Below are 19,438 nucleotides of genomic sequence, written 5' to 3'. Positions count from 1 at the left end.
AAAGACTTACATGTTAGACCTAAAACCATAAAAACCCTAGAAGAAAGCCTAGGCAATACCATTCAGGACATAGGCGTGGGCAAAGACTTCATGTCTAAAACACCAAAAGCAATGGCAACAAAAGCCAAAATTGACAAATGGGATCTAATTAAACTAAAGAGCTTCTGCACAGCAAGAGAAACTACCATCAGAGTCAACAGGCAACCTACAGAATGGGAGAAAATTTTTGCAACCTACTCATCTGACAAAGGGCTAATATCCAGAATCTACAATGAACTCAAACAAATTTACATGAAAAAAACAACCCCATCAAAAAGTGGGCAAAGAATATGAACAGACACTTCTCAAAAGAAGACATTTACGCAGCCGAAAAACACATGCAAAAATGCTCATCGTCACTGGCCATCAGAGAAATGCAAATCAAAACCACAGTGAGATACCATCTCACACCAGTTAGAATGGCCATCATTAAAAAGTCAGGAAACAACAGGTGCTGGAGAGGATGTGGAGAACTAGGAACATTTGTACACTGTTGGTGGGACTGTAAACTAGTTCAACCATTGTGGAAGTCAGTGTGGCGATTCCTCAGGGATCTAGAACTAGAAATACCATTTGACCCAGCCATCTCATTACTGGGTATATACCCAAAGGACTATAAATCATGCTGCTATAAAGACACATGCACACGTATGTTTGTTGCGGCACTATTCACAATAGCAAAGACTTGGAACCAACCCAAATGTCCAACAACGGTAGACTGGATTAAGAAAATGTGGCACATATACACCATGGAATACTATGCAGCCATAAAAAATGATGAGTTCATGTCCTTTGTAGGGACATGGATGAAACTGAAAAACATCATTCTCAGTAAACTATCGCAAGGACAAAAAACCAAACACCGCATGTTCTCACTCATAGGTGGGAATTGAACAATGAGAACTCATGGACACAGGAAGGGGAACATCACACTCAGGGGACTGTTGTGGGTTGGGGGGAGCGGGGAGGGACAGCATTAGGAGATATACTTAATGCTAAATGACGAGTTAATGGGTGCAGCACACCAACATGGCACATGGATACATATGTAACAAACGTGCACATTGTGCACATGTACCCTAAAACCTAAAGTATAATAATAAAAAAAAAGTTGAAGTAAACAAATGCAGTATTAAGATACTATCACATAATGATGAATGTTCACCAAATGTTTTCTTTGAATATCAATGCAAACCTGGCCTGACTTTGATATTGATACTTCCAACTAAGGGAGGAATCCATAGTCAGCAAAAATTATTATTTTTTGTATGTCTTTCGCTGTTACAGTGCAGAGTAAACAATTAATTCAACTTAGATTAAAGGAAGGCATAGTTTAATCATAAATAGACCTCACAGAAACACAAGCCCAGAAACTAACATAGAGCTGGGTATCATGAGATATAAAAATGGGAGTAAAAATTTAGGACAGTACCAGGTACTTATTTCAGCCCATGGGCAATCTTATTTTTCTTTTAGAAAAAATCTTTTAAGGCTGGGTAGTTGGCTCATGTCTATAATCCCACGGCAGGGGGATTGCTTGAGCCCAGTGGTTATCAGCCTGGGCAACATGGTGAGACCTTGTCTCCATAAAAATATAAAAAATTAGCTGGGTGTGGTGGTGCATGCCTGTAGTTCCAGCTACTCGGAAGGCTGAGGTAGGAGGATTGCTTGAGTTTGGGAGTTAAGGCTGCAGTGAGCCATGATTGCACCACTGCACTCCAGCCTAGGCGACAGAGTGAGACCCTGTCTCAAAAACAAAACAAAACAAAACAAAAACCCGTAAGATTAATGTTGATATTATCTCCATTTTACAAATAAGAAAACTGAGTCACAGACCACTGCTAAAGAAGTTTCTCTTGGGCACAGCTTAGAAAATATTAGAGCCAGATTTTTTATCCAGCCAGTTCACCTCAGGAGCCAATAGTCTTAGACATTGCCCAACTGGTTTAAGTCAATTTGCTCTTTGAAGTTTGAGCTAATCTGTGAAAACAAGTAGGATTTATCTAATCATAGTAGCTAACATCTGTGAATCAATATATGCCAGGGCTTTATACAAATCAGCTCCTTTAATCTTCACAACCCTACTTAGTGGACGAGAAAAAGAGACACTGTCACCCAAAGTGATATAAATGCAATTGGTAGAGCCAGGACTCTATCCTGGTGAGTCTGACCATAGAGAGTATACACTTAACCTTTAGGGCAAGCAAAATATCTTTACAAAAATAATATACGATGTGCGGAGACCAGGCTGCCGAAGTCATCAAGAGATTGATTTGCTAGGCAAGGTGGTTCCCAGATTATGGAACCAGTGAAGGAGGTTTAATATAGGAAGCAACTGAGAACCACTCTAGAGTTGTCAGTCAGGAAGGTTCACTTGATAGCAGCAAACACTGCAGACTATAAGGGAGTTTGAAAAATGAGGGATCCAAAAGCAATCATGAGTTTTGTGTTACCCTGCAGAAGAGTGAGAGTAGTAAGAAACTGAGAAGAGAGAATTACTTGGAGACGTATTTCAAAGGAAAATATGATCTGAGACTGACAGGTCACAGAAGATAAAGCAAAAAATAGTCAAGATTAATTCACATGCTTAGCCTGGGATACTTGACAAATGATGTTATCACAGACAAACTGAATAAGTTTAGTTAAAGAAGTCAGTTTGAATTAAAAGTAAGTTTGGTTGAATTCACTCGTAAATTTAAAGAGATATGCCATTTTGGCAATTACAAATCTAGAGATGGAGTACAGTTCATAGAGGATAAAGAATGAGAAAAGCCATTCAGTTTAGATGTGAGAACACCATCAGTTACTTATGTCTACAAGAGTAAATTCAACAGAGTGGTGTGAATTGAAGGTCATTTGGTGGGGATGAAATAAGTTAACAATTTGAAACCATAACATAATGAGTTTGCATAGAGTAATAATGCTCATGTTAGATTTCAAGGAATTAATAAAAATGGCAAATGGAAATACAGTTAGCAGGAACCTAGATCATGTAGCACACATTTCAGAACATTGTCCGTAACGTAAGGAAACTGCAGTGGATGACTCTAGGACAAATGATAGTTTTCCTTTCTTTTTTAAAGATGGTGAAGACCTAGTTTTTTCCTTATTGTATATTTAGTTTTCCTCCTATAGCTCCAAGGTAAAATATATAAGTGCTATTTGTTTTCTAGCAATATTTTTCCCAGAAGCAGAATGATAAGTTGTAGAAGAGATATATTTTATTTATTGAAAATGTAAACTGCTTCAAGCAATATAACACCATAAATAAAAATGGCTAATTTTGAAAGCGTGAGAGTGTACACAAGTCTGATAATTTCAATTCTCCATCAACTCAAAGAGGCATCATGGGAGCATTTTATATAATCTTCACTCTCCTTGTCACAAATTCACCCTGAGGGAAACTAATCTTGCTGGAGAAGTCTGACTGTCTTGGGTAGGGAAAAATGCATATGCGAGTAATCTCATGATGAAATTGAAACTGATTTTGGTGAAATGTTTGAAATGTAACTAAAAATACAGCTTTCTCCAAATTGCTACGATATAGTTTTTAATTATGTCATCTCTCTCCTTTTTTAAATCAGTGAATCTATTTTCAAGCTATTCTAATAGCTAACATTTTCATTTTTACCCCCCATTCATAAGGTACCACTGTTTGCCGATTATCATGTAAGATTTAATTTTATTGATAATTGCTTATAATGTGTGCCTAGAGACAGAGAACCAGCTTCCCTATCCAATTTCTATTTTCCCTTCAGGTTAATAGGTTTGCCTTTCCCAATCATTGAGTATTGCACATAAGAACAAGGAGAAAAATGTTTGTTGAGGTATATTTAGAAAAGAAGAAGAAGGAAAATCCTCATTTATTAGTGATCTTGCATTTTTCTCTAGTTCATTAGAAAATCAGCCAATGTATGAAGACTAAGCTTTAATTAATGAAGTTGTCCTATATTATAAGAGGGTTCCAGGATGTATCTTACATGCAAATGTTTTCATCTTTTTAAGGTAATTCTATTAATATTCCTGCTGTGCCCTAAGGGTCCTAGTCTGAGTACATTTATCCATTTAGCAAGATTTGGGGGTGGAGGCCATTTGTATTTTATTCTATTCATGTTGGACTTTAGTTGGTGATTAGACACAATAGACAATGTCATGTAGGATTAGATATTCATGTATGGTATTAGACGCAAGTAGATTTTACCTCCACAATCATATGCACATTGAGTGTGTCTCATTGGATTTCTGTAAGAATGACATGAAGTGAAGAATTTAAACTTCTTGACAAATTACATGACTCAGAAACCACTCCATAAGTGTTAGATAATCTTTTGTACGTGAATGGAAAATAATGATATATATTCATATTTTCATGTTTTGGCCTAAAGGAAATCTAGATATTAAATACTAGATCCTGGTGGGATGATTTTTTTTCAGGGTGGAAACTGAGCAGATGGAGGACAAGGATGGGGAAGATTTTTCTATACTTTTGTTATGTTTTTGGACTTTAATCCATATGACTGTATTATCTATTTGAAAAGGCAAATATAAAAGTCATCTGAGTTTTTGTTGTCATAATGGTGTCCTTTCTGACAATCATTGCTTTTAATCCTAAAATGTCTCAAGTGCCTTTGTCTCCCAGTTTATCTGTAGAACATATATGCTTCTGTGTGGAGTGAGGGCTACTCAGACTGTGAACTCAAAGAGAAGAGGCAAAAGATGCTCATTTAAAATTGCTGTTTTCTAGATCTAACCAATTTCTATGACTGTGTGAAAGTGTTTAATGAGGTTTTTCTTTTTCTTCATCAGATGATAGTCCACATTCTAAGATAAAGCTTCTCTGTGTTGAAGTCAGGCTTACATATGGAATAAGTTATTAATAATCATGAAATCTAATAATTAATCTAATAGCTTTATTAGAAGACTAGGGAGAACTGATTTGCCACTAATAGTAATTATTCTTAATTACAGCTAACCTTTGTTGGAGTGTACAGTGCAAAGCACTTTAAATGTATTATTTAATTTGATTTCCCTAGCAACCCTATGTGGTACATGGTAGATGGTAGATGCTAGATTAATAAAATGACAAATAACCACTTAGAAAATTTGTCTAAAATCATGTGGCTGATAAATGGTCTCAGACCCAAGCCTTTTTAATGCCAAAGCTTTTTAATGCCTATGCTCTAGACCATCACACTGATGTATGTAAGCAGCTCTCAATTACGTATTTTAAGAAATTTTTATTTAGCAACTATTTCTGGAGTAATTAGTGATTGTTCCATTTTGTAGGGAACTGGGGTTGCCAAGTCGACAGATATTGGGCTCATAATTCATATCATACATTGACAGCATGTATGCAATTAACCATCTCAAATGGTAGCACTGTCATTAGAAACTGCCTGTTCAGTCTCATGCATTTCTGTAGTATTGTAATCCAAAGATAGTGGAGACTCATAGAATAAAATCAAATATATTATCCATGATCTGAACTAAATGTTCACATTTATTGTTTTCCTCAATATCACTCAAAATAGATTTTAGCCGTCTTATAAAGAGTTTAAACAGCAGTGATAACAATAACAAAAGTGGCTTTTTATTTTCTGGCTAAATTATACTTTACCTGTATTCATGGTTGTTTACTATTAAACATTATCATTCTCAATAGAATGTATATACATGATCAAAAGCTGTATCCACACATTAACAAAAGAAACTGGTGATTTTATTTTTTAAAAAAGTAACATTCAAAGTCATTTTGTTACAGGAAGAAAAAAATGTCTATGAAAGCTGGATATTTTACTTTTCATTTATTTTTGTTGTATCATGTGAAGAGAGCTGGAGATTCTCTGTTTCATAATTTTAACATATGGATTAAATTGGATTATTCAGAAAAATTCTACTTATAACACTTCTCTGTACTGTTTTATTACTTGCAGCTACGTAACTCTAATCCTAATAGAACCCCTGTTATTGATGACGCTATGTAAGCTTTGTTGCATTATTCATGTTCACTTTATTTAAATTTGTGTCTGTGAACTGTTTGATTTGTGAGGCTCTCATGAAACTGTCATCAACAGAAATGACAAGACCAAGCTTGTAAATTATATTTTTTATATGTGCTAAAGTCTAGACTTCTATGTTTTGCTAAAGAAATCACCCTATTAAAAAATAATAACATGTGTCCTTAAAGCAGAGTGTCTATGATTTATAGGAGCAATAGGCTTGGTCAGAAGTGGGGTGCCTGCGGTATCTTTACCCTGTTTACTTGTTCCAGGTGCCTACTGACTTCTCACGTTGTTGCTACTATAACGTGAATACAAGCCGAAATTCACAATTGTTATGTTTTGAAACTTGCTAAAGTAATGTTTTTCTCTTGCTCTAAATATTTGAAGATATATTTGAATAGATCAGTGTCTTTTCACCCATTTTTAAAGCACACATCCAACTCTGTAAATTGTTTTGTGCTTCTCTTTTTAATAGGATGGAGATGAGTGAGACTTATTTTCCCATTTTGACATGCTTGAGCAAGAAAACAAAGCTTTCCACCATCCCCCAAATGGAAAAACTGCACTATGCTAGATGGGTTTTGAAAAATAAAAACACAAATCAAAACCTTCTAACAGCACATCTGTTCTTATTTACAGGAATTAGACGATATAAGCTGCAGCTCAGAATCAGAGGTAAGCATTACATTTAATCTGTCATGCCTGCAGGTTTTTATGAAGTTCAAACATTTTAAAAGGTTTGGCTTGATAAAACTCCCTCATTATGTTTCTTGAGGTAGCCCTGTCATCTTTTTCCAGTGTCTCACTAACAACATTTCCAGTTCAGTAGGAGCAGACATTGCTCATTGCGTTTTATTTGATCTCAGGCTATTTAATACTATAAGATGTTGTGTGCACACCAATCCTTTAGGATTTTAAACCATTAGGTTAAAGGTACATCCAATTATGTGATATCTTTAAGCAACTTGAAAGTGCAGTTTTATATATAGAAATTTACCACTGAACTATACTGAAATGAAGTTAAGGTTGTGAAACACACTGACAAAAGATAGGGAATCCAAAGTTAGGAATGACATTTTGTCCTTTCTTTGTGCTGTACTGAAAATGAAGGAAGTTGAGTTGAGTACAAGATAAACTCAAGGACACTGAGGATTTTACTTTTTAAAATGTCCTTATAGATGCATCATATACAACGTAACAATAATAGCTATACTTACGGAGTAGCTGGGAGTTTAAAACACCCTTTCACTGATACGATTGTACTGGAACCTTAAAACAGTCCTATTCACATAAGAAATCGATGATTTTAGTCTGTTTTCCCCAATGAGAACATAGAGAATCTACAAGTAATTATTATTATTTTTTTTACAATTGCAAAAGCATTAAGAAATGTAGCTGCATGTCAGAGCCTGTTCTTCAGACATCAAGGTTGGTACTGTCTGTACTACACAGTCTCACTGCTGCCTATAAGTATATATGCATGCACCTATCAACACACTCATGCACAAACACACATACCGGTGGATAGTGAGAGGAAGAACAATAGAACCAGAGACCAAGCAATATGTATTTGCTGGATAAATTAAGATGCTCTCTCTTTCATGCAATTCAATTCAAACTGCTTTAGACATTAAAAGAAATGTATTGGCTGGTGAAAACATGAAAGTCCAGAGTCACTGTTCTTGTGAGTTTCCTAGATTTGTCCTCAAGTGTGCCAGATTTACTGTGGGCATGCCTTGTGCTTGCAAAAGGTCAATGGCAGTTTCAGGAAATCTGTGACCCAGAGTTCACAGCATAAATCCTGAGTTTCCAGTAGGTTGAAATAGCCATGAAACCATCCTGTAGGCAAGCGTAAAGCACATAGACTTGGATTAGCTTCAGTGGTCATCATGGTAAGGGGGAATGGAATATCCTGTTTGCATTGAACAGATATACTTCCCCATTATAGAGAAATTGTCTATCTCATATGACTACAAGGATGTTCTGCAATGGGGAACAGTATATTAATTCTATGCACACAACCTCAATATGTACTATAACTCTCTGTTTTAGTATGTAACTACTCTGTGCTAGGTATGTAGAATTCTCATTATTTGACTTTAGGTATAAAGGGATACATATGTGTACTCCTAAATATGTGTAAGATCATACTTATATTATGATAAATAAATCCATTAAGTCATTTTTATTTCTCTCATTCAGTTTAATTTTTTATTTGTGTACATTTTCATTTATGGGGTACATGTGAATTTTCTTACATGTATATAGTGTGTAGAGAACAAGTCAGAATATTTAGGGTGTCCATCGTCTGAATACATTTTGTTAACTGTAATCTACCCTGCTATCAAACATTGTATCAATCCCATCTAACTGCTTGTTTATACCCTTTAACTCACTTCTCTTTATACTCCCACTACACCCAGCTCACTCCTCCCAATCTCTATTATCTTTCTTTCCACTCTCTACCTCCATGTGATCAAATATTTCCACTCCCACATATAAGTGAGAACATGCAATATTTGCCTTTTTGTCCCTGGCTTAGTTCACTAAAGATAATGACCTCTAGTTCTATCAGTGTTATGTCAAATGGCATGTTTTCTTTCTTTTTATGGCCAAATAGTATTCCATTGTGTATATACCACATTTTCTTTAAACATTCGTTCACTGAGGGACACTTATCTTTATTCTCTATCTTCTTTATTATAAATAGTGCCATAATAAACATGCAAATACGGGTATTCCTGTGGTATACTGATTTCTTTTCCTTTGGGTAGATATCAGTAATAGGATTGCTGGATCAAATGATAGTTCCATTTCTAGTTTTTTGAGATATTTCCATACTGTTTTGTATAGTGGTTGTACTAGTTTACATACCTACCAACTGTGTATGGGTGCTCCCTTTTCTCTGCATCCTTGCCAACATTCATTATTTGCTGTCTTTACAATAATGGCCATTTTGATTGGGGTAAGATGATACCTCCTTGTGGTTTTGATTTGAATTTATCTGATTAGTGACACTGAGCATTTTTCATATAACTGTTGGCCATGGTATGTCTTCTTTTGAGAAATATGTGTTCATATCCTTTGCACACTTTTTTTTCTTTTTTCTTTTTTGAGACAGAATTTCTTTCTTGTTGCCCAGGCTGGAGTGCAATGGCGCGATCTTGGCTCACTGCAACCTCTGCCTCCTGGGTTCAAGCGATTCTCCTGTCTCAGTCTCCTGAGTGGCTGAGATTACAGGCACATGTCACCACACCCAGCTAATTTTTGTATTTTTAGTAGAGATGGGTTTCATCATTTTTTTTCTGTCGAGTTGCTTGATTTCCCTGTATATTCTGGATATTAGTCTGCTGTCATGTGTTTAGTTTGCAAACATTTTCTCCCAATCAATAGGTTTCTTCACACTGTTCATTATTTCTTTTGTTGTGCAGAAGCTCTTTAGTTTAAGTCTCATTTGTCCATTTTTGTTTTTGTTGTCTCTGCTTTGGAAATCTTAGTCATAATTTCTTTGCCTAGACCAATGCCCAAGAGAGATTTCCCTAGGTTTTCTTCCAGTATTTTTATAGTTTTGGGTCTTACATTTAAGTTTTTAATCCATTTTTGTTGATTTTTGTATATGGTTAGAGATAGGGATCTAGTTTCTTTCTCCTGCATGTGGCTATCCAGTTCTCCCAGCACCATTTATTCAAGAAGATGTCCTTTCCCCAATATAAATTCTTGTCGGCTTTGTTCAAGATCAGTTGGCTGTAAATATGTGACTGTGTTTCTAGGTTCTCTATTTTGTTCCACTGGGATATATGTCTATTTTTAAACCAATACCATGTGTTTTGGTTAGTATAGCTTTGTAATATATTTTAAAGTCAGGTAATGTGATGCCTTCAGCATTGTTCCTTTTGTTCAGGATTACTTGGTTATGCAGGCTTTTATTTTACTCTATATGAATTTTAGAACTTTGTACAAAAATTCTGTGAAGAATGATGGTATTTTGATAGGGATTGCATAATCTGTGGATTGTTTTGGGAAATATGGTCATTTTTGTGATATTCTTCTGATCTTTGAGGATGGGATTTTTTTTTCATTTTGCTTCTCTTCAATTTGTTTAATCAGTGTTTTGTAATTTTCCTTGTAGAGATCTTAAATTTAGTCCTAGGGGCTTTAATTTTTATAGCTATTGTAAAAGTCATTGGCTTCTTGATTTCTTTTTCAGATAGATGATTATTGGTATATAGAAATGCTACTGATTTTTTTTTTTTTTTTTTTTTTTTTTGAGAAGAAATCTTGCTCTGTCACCCAGGCTGGAGTACAGTGGTGCGATCTCGGCTCACTGCAATCTCCACCTCCTGGGTTCACACCATTCTCCTGCCTCAGCCTCCTGAGTAGCTGGGACTACAGGCGCCCACCACCACGCCCGGCTAATTTTTTGTATTTTTAGTAGAGACAGGGTTTCACCATGTTTGCAAGGTTGGTCTAGATCTCCTGACCTCAGGATCCACCCTCCTTGGCCTCCCAAAGTGCTGGGATTACAGGCATGAGCCACCGCGTCCTGCCAAAATGCTACTGATTTCTGTATATTGATTTTATATTCTGCAACCTTACTGAATCCATTTATCAAATCTAAGAGCTTTTTGGTAGAATTCTTAGGTTGTTCTCAATAAAAGATCATATTATCAGCAAAGAGGAACAATTTGAATTCTTCTTTTCCGATTTGGATGCCTTTTACTTATTTTTCTTGCCTGATTGGCTAGGACTTCTAAGACTATGTTGAATCAGCATGGTGAAAGTGGGCACCCTTGTCTTGTTCCATTTGTTAAAGGAAAGGCTTTCAACCTTTGCCATTCAGTATGATGTTAGCTGTGGGTTTGTCATATATGGCCTTTATTATTGTGAGGTGTTTCTTCTATGTTTAGTTTTTGAGAGTATTTATCCTGAAGGAATGTTGAATTTTATCAAATGCTTGCTCTGTGTTTATTGAGATTATCATATTTTTTTCTTCATGCTGTTGATGTGATGTATTACATTTTATTGATTTGCATATGTTGAACCATCCTTGCATCCCTGGGATAAATCTCACTCAATTGTGTTATATTATCTTTTTAATATGTTGTTGGATTTTGTTTGCTAATATTTTGTTGAGGAATTTTTGTGTATGTTCACCAGTGATATTAGTCTATAGTTTTCTTTTGTTGTTGTTGTGTCTTTGTCTGGTTTTAATATGAGGGTGAGGCTGCTCTCATAGAATGAGTTAGAGGGATTCCCTCCTCTTCAAGAGGGAATTTTTTGGAATAGTTTTAGGAAGATTGGTATTAATTCTTCTTAAATTTGGTAGAATTTGGCTGTGAAACCATCTGGTGCTGGGATTTTCTTTGTTAGAAGATTGTTTATTCCTAATTCAACCTGCTACTTGTTATTGGTCTGTTCAGGTTTTCTCTTTCTTCTCGATTCTATCTTGGTAGTTTGTGTGTTTCCAATAATTTATCTGTTTCCTCTCGGTTTTCCAGTTTGCCAAAGTATAGTTGTTCATAATAGTCTCTGATGATCTCTTTATTTCTGTATCATCAGCTGTAATGTCTCCTTTATCCTTTCTGATTCTGTTTATTTGAGCACTCTCTCAGCTTTATTAGTTTAGCTGGCAGTTTATCTGTTTTGTCTATCTTTTCAAATAATCCACTTATCATTTTGTTTGTTCTTTAAAAAATATTTATTTCTTGTAAATAAGTTTTATTTTCTATTCAGTGGGTACATGTACAGGTTTGTTACATAGGTATATTGCATGATGCTGAAGTTTAGGGTACGATTGATCCCATAACTCAGGTAGTGAGCATACTACTCAACAATGGGTTTTTCAGCCTTCTCTCTCCCTCTTCATCCCTGCCTCTAGTAGTCTCCAGTATCTATTTTTGTCATCTTTGTGCCCTGAGTATCCAGTGTGTAGCTCCCACTTATAGTGAGAGCATGCAGCATTTGGTTTTCTGTAACTCACTTAGGATAATGGCCTCTAGCTGCATCTGTGATACTGCAAATGACATGATTTTATTCTTTGTGATGGCTGTGTAGTGTTTCATGGTGTATATGAACACCATTTCGTTTATCCAATCCACCATTGATGGGCACCTAAGTTGAGTCCATGTCTTTGGTATTGTGATTAGTGTTGCAATAAATATGTGAATGCGTGTGTCTTATTAGTAAAATGATTCATTTTCTTTTGGAAATATACCCAGTAATAGAATGGGTGGCCAAATGGTAATTCTGTTTTAAGTTCTTTGATAAATCTCCAAACTGCTTCCCATAATAGCTGAACTAATTGACATTCCCACCAAAAATGTCTAAGCATTCCTTTTTCTCTGCAGCCTTGCCAGCACCTGTTGTTTTCTGACCTTTAAATAATAGCCATTCTGACTGGTGTGAGATGTTATCTTATTGTGGTTTTAATTTGCATTTTTCTTATGATTAGTGTTACTGAACATTTTTTCATATGTTTGTTTGCTTCTTATATATCTTCTTTTGAGGAATGTCTTTTCATGTCTTTAGTGCTATGCGCCTACTTCAAAATGTTAGATCTCAAAATAACGTATCTGAATGTCTAAATTTCTTGCCAACCTTGGGATATTTTCATCTATTATTTTGTTAAATTGATTTTATAATTGTTTTATCTTCTCTTCATTCTGAGAGATACCAATAATTCAAATATTTGGTCACTTTATGTCATAACAAATCACAAAAGATTTCCTCATTCTTTTTTATTCTTTCTGCCATTTTATTTTGTCTAGCTGAATTATTTCAAAAGAACTGTCCTCAAGGTCTGAAATTCCTTCTGCTCTTAATCTAGTCTACTGTTGAAGTTTTTGATTTTATATATATATTTTTTTCTTTTTTTTTTTTTGAGATGGAGTCTCACTCTGACGCCCAGCCTGGAGTGCAGTGGCTCAATCTCAGCTCACTGCAACCTCCACCTCCCGGGTTCTAGCAATTCTCCTGCCTCAGCCTCTTGAGTAGCTGGGATTACAGGCACACACCACCATGCCTAGCTAATTTTTGTATTTTTAGTAGAGACGGGGTTTCGCTATATTGGCCAGGCTGGTCTCGAACTCCTGACCTCAATTGATCCATCTGCCTCGGCCTCCCAAAGTGCTGGGATTACAGGTGTGAGCCACTGCACCCAACCTATATTTTGTATTTCTTTCAATGAATTCTTCAATTCCGTATTTTTATTTGGTTCTTTTAAAAAATCTCTATATCTTTAGTGAATTTCTCATTAATATTATGAAATGTTTTTCTGATTTCTTCACATAATTTTTCAGATTTTTTTTCTCACTGAGCTTATTTAAAATCAGCATTGTGATTTTTTTATTTGGAATTTAAAAAATTTATTTTTGATTATATTGCTAAAGAATTATTGTTTATTTAGAATTATCATATTTCCTTCCTTTTTCGTGTTTCCTATTTGCTTGTGTTGATATCTGCACATCTGAGGTATCAGTCACCTTTTTCTATTTTTGAATTTACTTTGTAGAGGAGGACTTTTTTTCTATATTCATGGTACGGTTGAGTGGGACACCTTGGCTTTGATTCTGGCTATGTGCAATAGTGTAGTCTCTGTATGATTTCTTTGGCAGTAAACAGTGTTACTTCTATCTGTGATTTCCTCTTAAGTTGTGATTATTAGTGGAGGCTGTGGTGAAGTTGTGCTGGGGACTGGGATGTTAGGTAGGTCAGTCTTCAGGCCTCAGTGGTAGCAAAGGTGGGTTGAGCATGCCCCAATGCCATGAGATTGTACCCCAAGGCAGTTTACACTAGCCCCCATGTTGGCAATTACTGGAGAGCCAAATTTTGAGCCTATGTGTGGCTTGCTTGAATGCTAGTAGTGGCAGGCAGTGGTGGATCAGGTAGGTGGGTGGGTTCTCAGGCCACTGGGCAGTCAGTGTGCCATGGGCAGTGGCTCATTCACAGCTCACAATCTATTCTAAGCAGTGACACCATGAGTTTCCCTAACACCTCACTCCCAGCACTGCTAAGCCCCAGGACACTGTCCAGTCATCCAAGTGCTAGGTAAGAAAATGGTGCCTTGCTGTAGCCACTTAGATGTCAGAAATGGTGTAGGACCCAGCATGAGCTCCCTCCCTGGGTGAGCTTCATTCTATGATCTCCTGACAGCTTCTTGTGTTAGTTTCAGGTCTTAGAGGGCTAGAGGGACTTTCCCATGGCTAAGATTGGATGATTCCACTGTGGGAATATAAGCTGCTAGAAGCTTCTCACTTACCCATTCTAGTATGGAGAACTCACTTCTGGCTCCCACCCAATTCCTGCCCCTAGACAACCCCAGCCAAGCAGGCTGCCTCTCTTCTTTCTCCTTCCTTTCTTTTCATATTTTCTCTCACTTTTTTAAGAGAAAAGAGAGAGTTTTCTCTCTCGAATAATGTGTTTAAACTGTGCTTATCCATATACTATTTCAGTTCTTCTAAGTAGAAGTGAGCCTAAAATGCTTCTAGTCAGCCGTCTTGAAGCCTTTCCTCAAGGCAGTTTTTAAAAATTCAGTTTATTTCTACTTTTCAGTTTCCATTATCCCTACTGTAACAAAGCCAAATGTTAATGCATTGGATAGATATCTTTTATTGATGTGTGTTTCATAGATTTGTTTTATTGTTTTGTGTGCAAAATAGTGGTTGCCTAAGTCATATTGTATTATCTAAAGAAACAAATATGTTTCCTTGGTATTCCTATATTGGCATGAGAACATCTAGTTTATTTCTTCCTATTGCTGTGTGGTTCTACAGGGTGAGAATATACTGCAATTTACTTAATCACTTTCTTATTAATGGATAACAATTTGGCTTCCAGCTTCCCACCACCACAAATATCATTGCAATACATTTCTACCAACATCTTTTTAAAAAGTTGTATGAGCATATATTTGGCTTATACACCTGAAACCAGAATGAGAATGAGTTTGAATGTGTTATTTACATACTTGTTTAGATACTGATGAATGGCTCTCCAAAATGTCTCTACACTCCCCACTAGAAATACATGAGGCTTGTTTATCTTCATCATCTACCAAACTCAGCATTATTAAGTGGCTTCCGAAAATTCTAAATGCTGAAAATTCTTATCAATTTGTATATTTTATAAAGGAGTTAATACAAATAAGTACTTTGTTTAAAAAAAATCAGTGGATGGGACGCAAAAGCAAGTCTAGACTGGGCCTCTAAGAATTATGTCAGAAAAAAATAATCAAATATCTTCTAAAGAGAATTTCAACTTTGAGACCACCATGGAACTTTTGAGCTTAACAACATATGATGCAGCTGCTCAGTGTCAGGAAACTAGAAAGGAGCTCTCACTATCACTACAGATACAAATACGTCTTGATATCTCCTAAGTGACACTGTCTTTGTAATTTTCCATTTACCAATTTTATGAGCATTCACCTAACATACAATTTGTTTCTAGAATCTTAACTGCAAAGGAGTATGGGTTTTCGGCCTTTATAATGCAGAAAAGCACATTAAAACCATGTATGAAAAGGATTTTGGAAGAGCCAATTCATAGCATCCACCATGCCAACTTTCTAATGGTTGGCAGTCTAATGTGTGAAAATGACTTTGTGCATTCTCTCTATTCTTTTTAGAACTGGGTTTTCCATTTCTATAAAATACATATTTTTTTAAACTTTCTGGTTGTAGTCTTGATTATTTTTGTTGATTTGATTATAGATTCTAGATAATAGACACCTTGCCATTTTGTACAATAGAATTATTCCTCATAGCGTTTTATGCCTGTTGACTTATGATTTTTTAATTTACAGAAATACTTATTTAGTGTGATAAAATGTGTTATTGTTCCACATATACCCTGTAATTTGAGTTTTGTTTAAGAAGGCCTTTCTTATTCCTAGGCCGTAAGGATGAATTGTCTTTTAATAAATTTATAAATGTAACAATATTTTAAAAAATTAATGCCCTTAATTTACCTAAAAACCATTTTGTGTATTTTGATAGGTAGAGATAACATTACCCTTGTTTTCGCCTTTTAAGTAAGCTGGTTTTTCAACACCACTTACCTAACAATTATTCTTTCTCCATTAAATTGCGTTACACCTTTATTGAATCTCAAGTTCCTGAATGTGTGCATGTGTGTGTATAAATGTGTGCACATGTGTTTGGGGTGTTTATTTTGATCCTTTAATGTATCTTATGCATTACATCAATGTCATCCTTTTTTTATTCCTTTGGGTTCACTGAATACTCTAGGGTATATCTCCTCCTTTTGTATTTCTTTTTCAAATTTGAGAGCAATCATTGATCTGTATTTTGCATATAATTTTTCAGTTATTTTTTATTGATATCTTCATAACACTAATCAGAGATTTTGGCTGAGATTGCATTACATTTATAGGGGATTATGTAAATAATTGGCATATGTATGTGTCGTTTCATTAAATATCTCTATATTTTCTTAAACAACAAAGTCTCTGTCCTCCATTAGTTAAAAATATTATCCACGATATTCTTATCTATTAGATTGGTTGATTCCTAAATAGTAGGTTGAACCATATGAATATATCATTTTTATTATTTATAAAAGGGTTGGTTATTGGTAAATTCACATGGTTCAACTTAGTACTTTGTAGTTTTATTGTTATAATCAATTATATATTTCATTTTTCTATTTATTTTTGGTGCTGAGAACAACTATTAATTTGTATAAATTAATGATGATTTATGCAGCCATGTCTAATACTTTGTTGGTTGTATTGCTATCTTTTTCTGAAATAGGTATTATATCACCTTCCAATACTTACACCTCATTTCTCTTTCTTTTCCTACAGAATTGATCAGGATATAGGGTATTTAGCATGCATGCCAATAAAGAATATTGTTATAGCCAGCATTCTTTTTTCTCATTAGTAAAGGAAATGATCACAATTGTTTTCTACTTACCATACATTTCTGTTATATAAGCTTCACTACATTCAGAAATGTTTTTTTAGATTTTATAGGTTGCTGACAGATTATTATGTTTTTGTCCCAAATGTTTAAAGAAAGATTTATTTGAATATTGAATATCGAAATTATTTTTTACAGGAGTCTATTAGTATAATGAATTATACTAATGGATTCTCTAATGTTTATCATCTGTGGATACAAGTCATCCAAGTACAGCTTATATTTCAAAGAAGCCTTCCTTGCAGCTAATTGGAGTTATATGACTAAGTATGGGAAATAGAATGATAGTAAAGTTATTGTGAGTGACTTGCAGCTTATCTCCAACTCAACACACAACGGTGGCCCTAGACACTGACCATTTCTCCCTTCTTGACTAGACATGACAATAACTGGAGTGACTTTAGAAGCCATAAATTAAGTGTTGACGACATGTCATACCATCCTGAACCAATCAGAATCTCCCATGCGATAAAAATAAACTTCTATCTATGTAAGTCCCTGAAATTTTGTTGTTGTTGTTACCTCAGTTAAACCTTTATCCTATCTAATGATGTCTTTGAAGTTTGATGATAAACCCTAATTCGTCAGAATGCATTATAGCTTTTCTAAATGTACTATTAGATTAGTTTGAATAATGCTTTGTTGTAGATTTTAGCATTTCTATTAATAAGCAAAATGTAGCTAAAATTTTACTTTCTTATATAATTAGTATAGTCAATATTTTACATAATCTTATATAGAACATAATTTTAAAATAAAAATTATATTAGACTTTTAAATTAATCTTGACAGCTTTTTCTCTTTATTTAATTTCCACAAAAGAAATGTGTAAAATGCATGTTCTCTAGACTGATTTATATCTGCCAAAAAAAAGTTTAATTTTTAACCACCAGGTTCTATAAATGTGACCTATTTTGAAAATAAGGTCTTTGCAGATGTAATCAAGTTAATATAACATCCTTAGGGTAGGTCCTAATCCAGTGTGACTAGTGTCCTTTTAAGAAGATGAGAATGGACTCAAAAACACACAGATGAAAATGCTGCATGAAGACAGACATACAAAGAAAGACAGCCATGTGATAACCAAGAAGAAGAGATTAAATTTATGCAGCTACAAGCCAAGGAATATCGAAGGTTGCAACAACCATCAGAAGCCAAGAAAGATCATTGCCTTGCTGACATTTTGATTTTGGACTTCTAGCCTCCAGAACTATGAGAGAATACATTTCTGTTGTTTTAAGCCATTCAATATGTGGTAGTTAATTATGTGAGCCCTGGGAAACTAATATAGATTTTGGCACTGGGAGGTAGGATACTGCAATAACAAATATCTAAAAATGTGCAAGTGGCTTTGGAATTGTGTAGTAAATAGAGTCTGGAAGTGTTTTTGAAGCATATTCTAGAAAAGCTTAGATTGCCTTGAAGAGGCTGTTGGTAGAAATCTGGACATTAAAGGTGTTTCTGGTGCGGTCTCAGATGGAAATGAAGATCAGGTTTTGGACACTGGAGAAAAGGCAACCCTATTTATAAAATAATTGAGAGTTTGATGATTTGGAAAATTCTCAGCTATTCATATTTCAAAGAATAGGAAAGCATGTTCTGGAGAGAAAACACCATAGGTGTGTCTGAATAAATTTTTGCTACAGAGATTAAATGTGTGACTCATGGATCCAATCAACTATCTCAGTAGAAACAGTCACCTTGGACGAAAGGTGACAGAGATGAACAAAGGGCAGGAAGACTGTTGAACTTTTGCGTTCCACAAACAGAAAATGGGCAGCTAGAGCTGCTTGGCCGGCAACCTCTTTTAGCCTTCAAGAAAAAAATAAGAAAATTTTTAAGGGTGGCTCAGATGCCAGTGGGATTTTCAGTGTCTGGGAGGGTGGGATGGTTACCACTGTGGATCAAGAGGGCAGGGCCATTGCTATTGAATGCCAGAAGGGGATAGGGAGTCATCTCAGTGGGTTCAATGGAAAGAGTCACAGAGAATTATTCTCAGGACTTAGACTTTAATGGAATTTTATCTGATAGGTTACAGACTTGCTTGGGATATGTGACCATTTTTTTTTTCTTTTTTGAATTTCTCCCTTTTGGAATGGGAATATCTATTCTGTGCCTATTCCACTGGTGCATTTTGTAAAAAGGGTAATTTGTTTTCTCTATTTCAGAGGTCCACAGATAAAGAGGATTTTGCCCCAAAATGAAAATTACCCAGCATCTCATCCATATCTGATTCTGATATTTTAGAAGATGAGATTTGGGACTTGTTGAGTTACTTTTATTTAGAAGACATTTTGGTGTTAGAGGGGACATTAGGATGGGTTAAGATTTTGGGAGATGTTGGGATGGGGTGAATGTATTTTGTACGTGAAAAGCATGTGGGTTGGGGATCTAGCAGCCATATTAATATGGGTTGAATTGTGTGCCCCCCCACAAGGATGCATTGATATTCTA

At 35.3% G+C, this 19,438-nt stretch overlaps 1 long non-coding RNA gene across 1 annotated transcript in view; it reads left to right on the top strand.

The window, feature by feature from the left end:
- LOC129471412 (uncharacterized) overlaps positions 1 to 19,438 on the top strand; it is a 295,615-nt gene that overhangs the window by 208,063 nt on the left and 68,114 nt on the right. The window contains exon 3 of the long non-coding RNA XR_008653580.2: positions 6,681 to 6,716. This is a non-coding gene — a long non-coding RNA (uncharacterized lncRNA). The remainder of the gene's footprint in view (positions 1 to 6,680; positions 6,717 to 19,438) is intronic.

The sequence above is a fragment of the Symphalangus syndactylus genome, chromosome 21 (assembly GCF_028878055.3).
Source record: "Symphalangus syndactylus isolate Jambi chromosome 21, NHGRI_mSymSyn1-v2.1_pri, whole genome shotgun sequence".
Classification (NCBI taxonomy): Eukaryota; Metazoa; Chordata; class Mammalia; order Primates; family Hylobatidae; genus Symphalangus; species Symphalangus syndactylus.
Note: the sequence above shows the minus strand (reverse complement) of the source record. Positions and strands in the feature narration are given on the sequence as shown.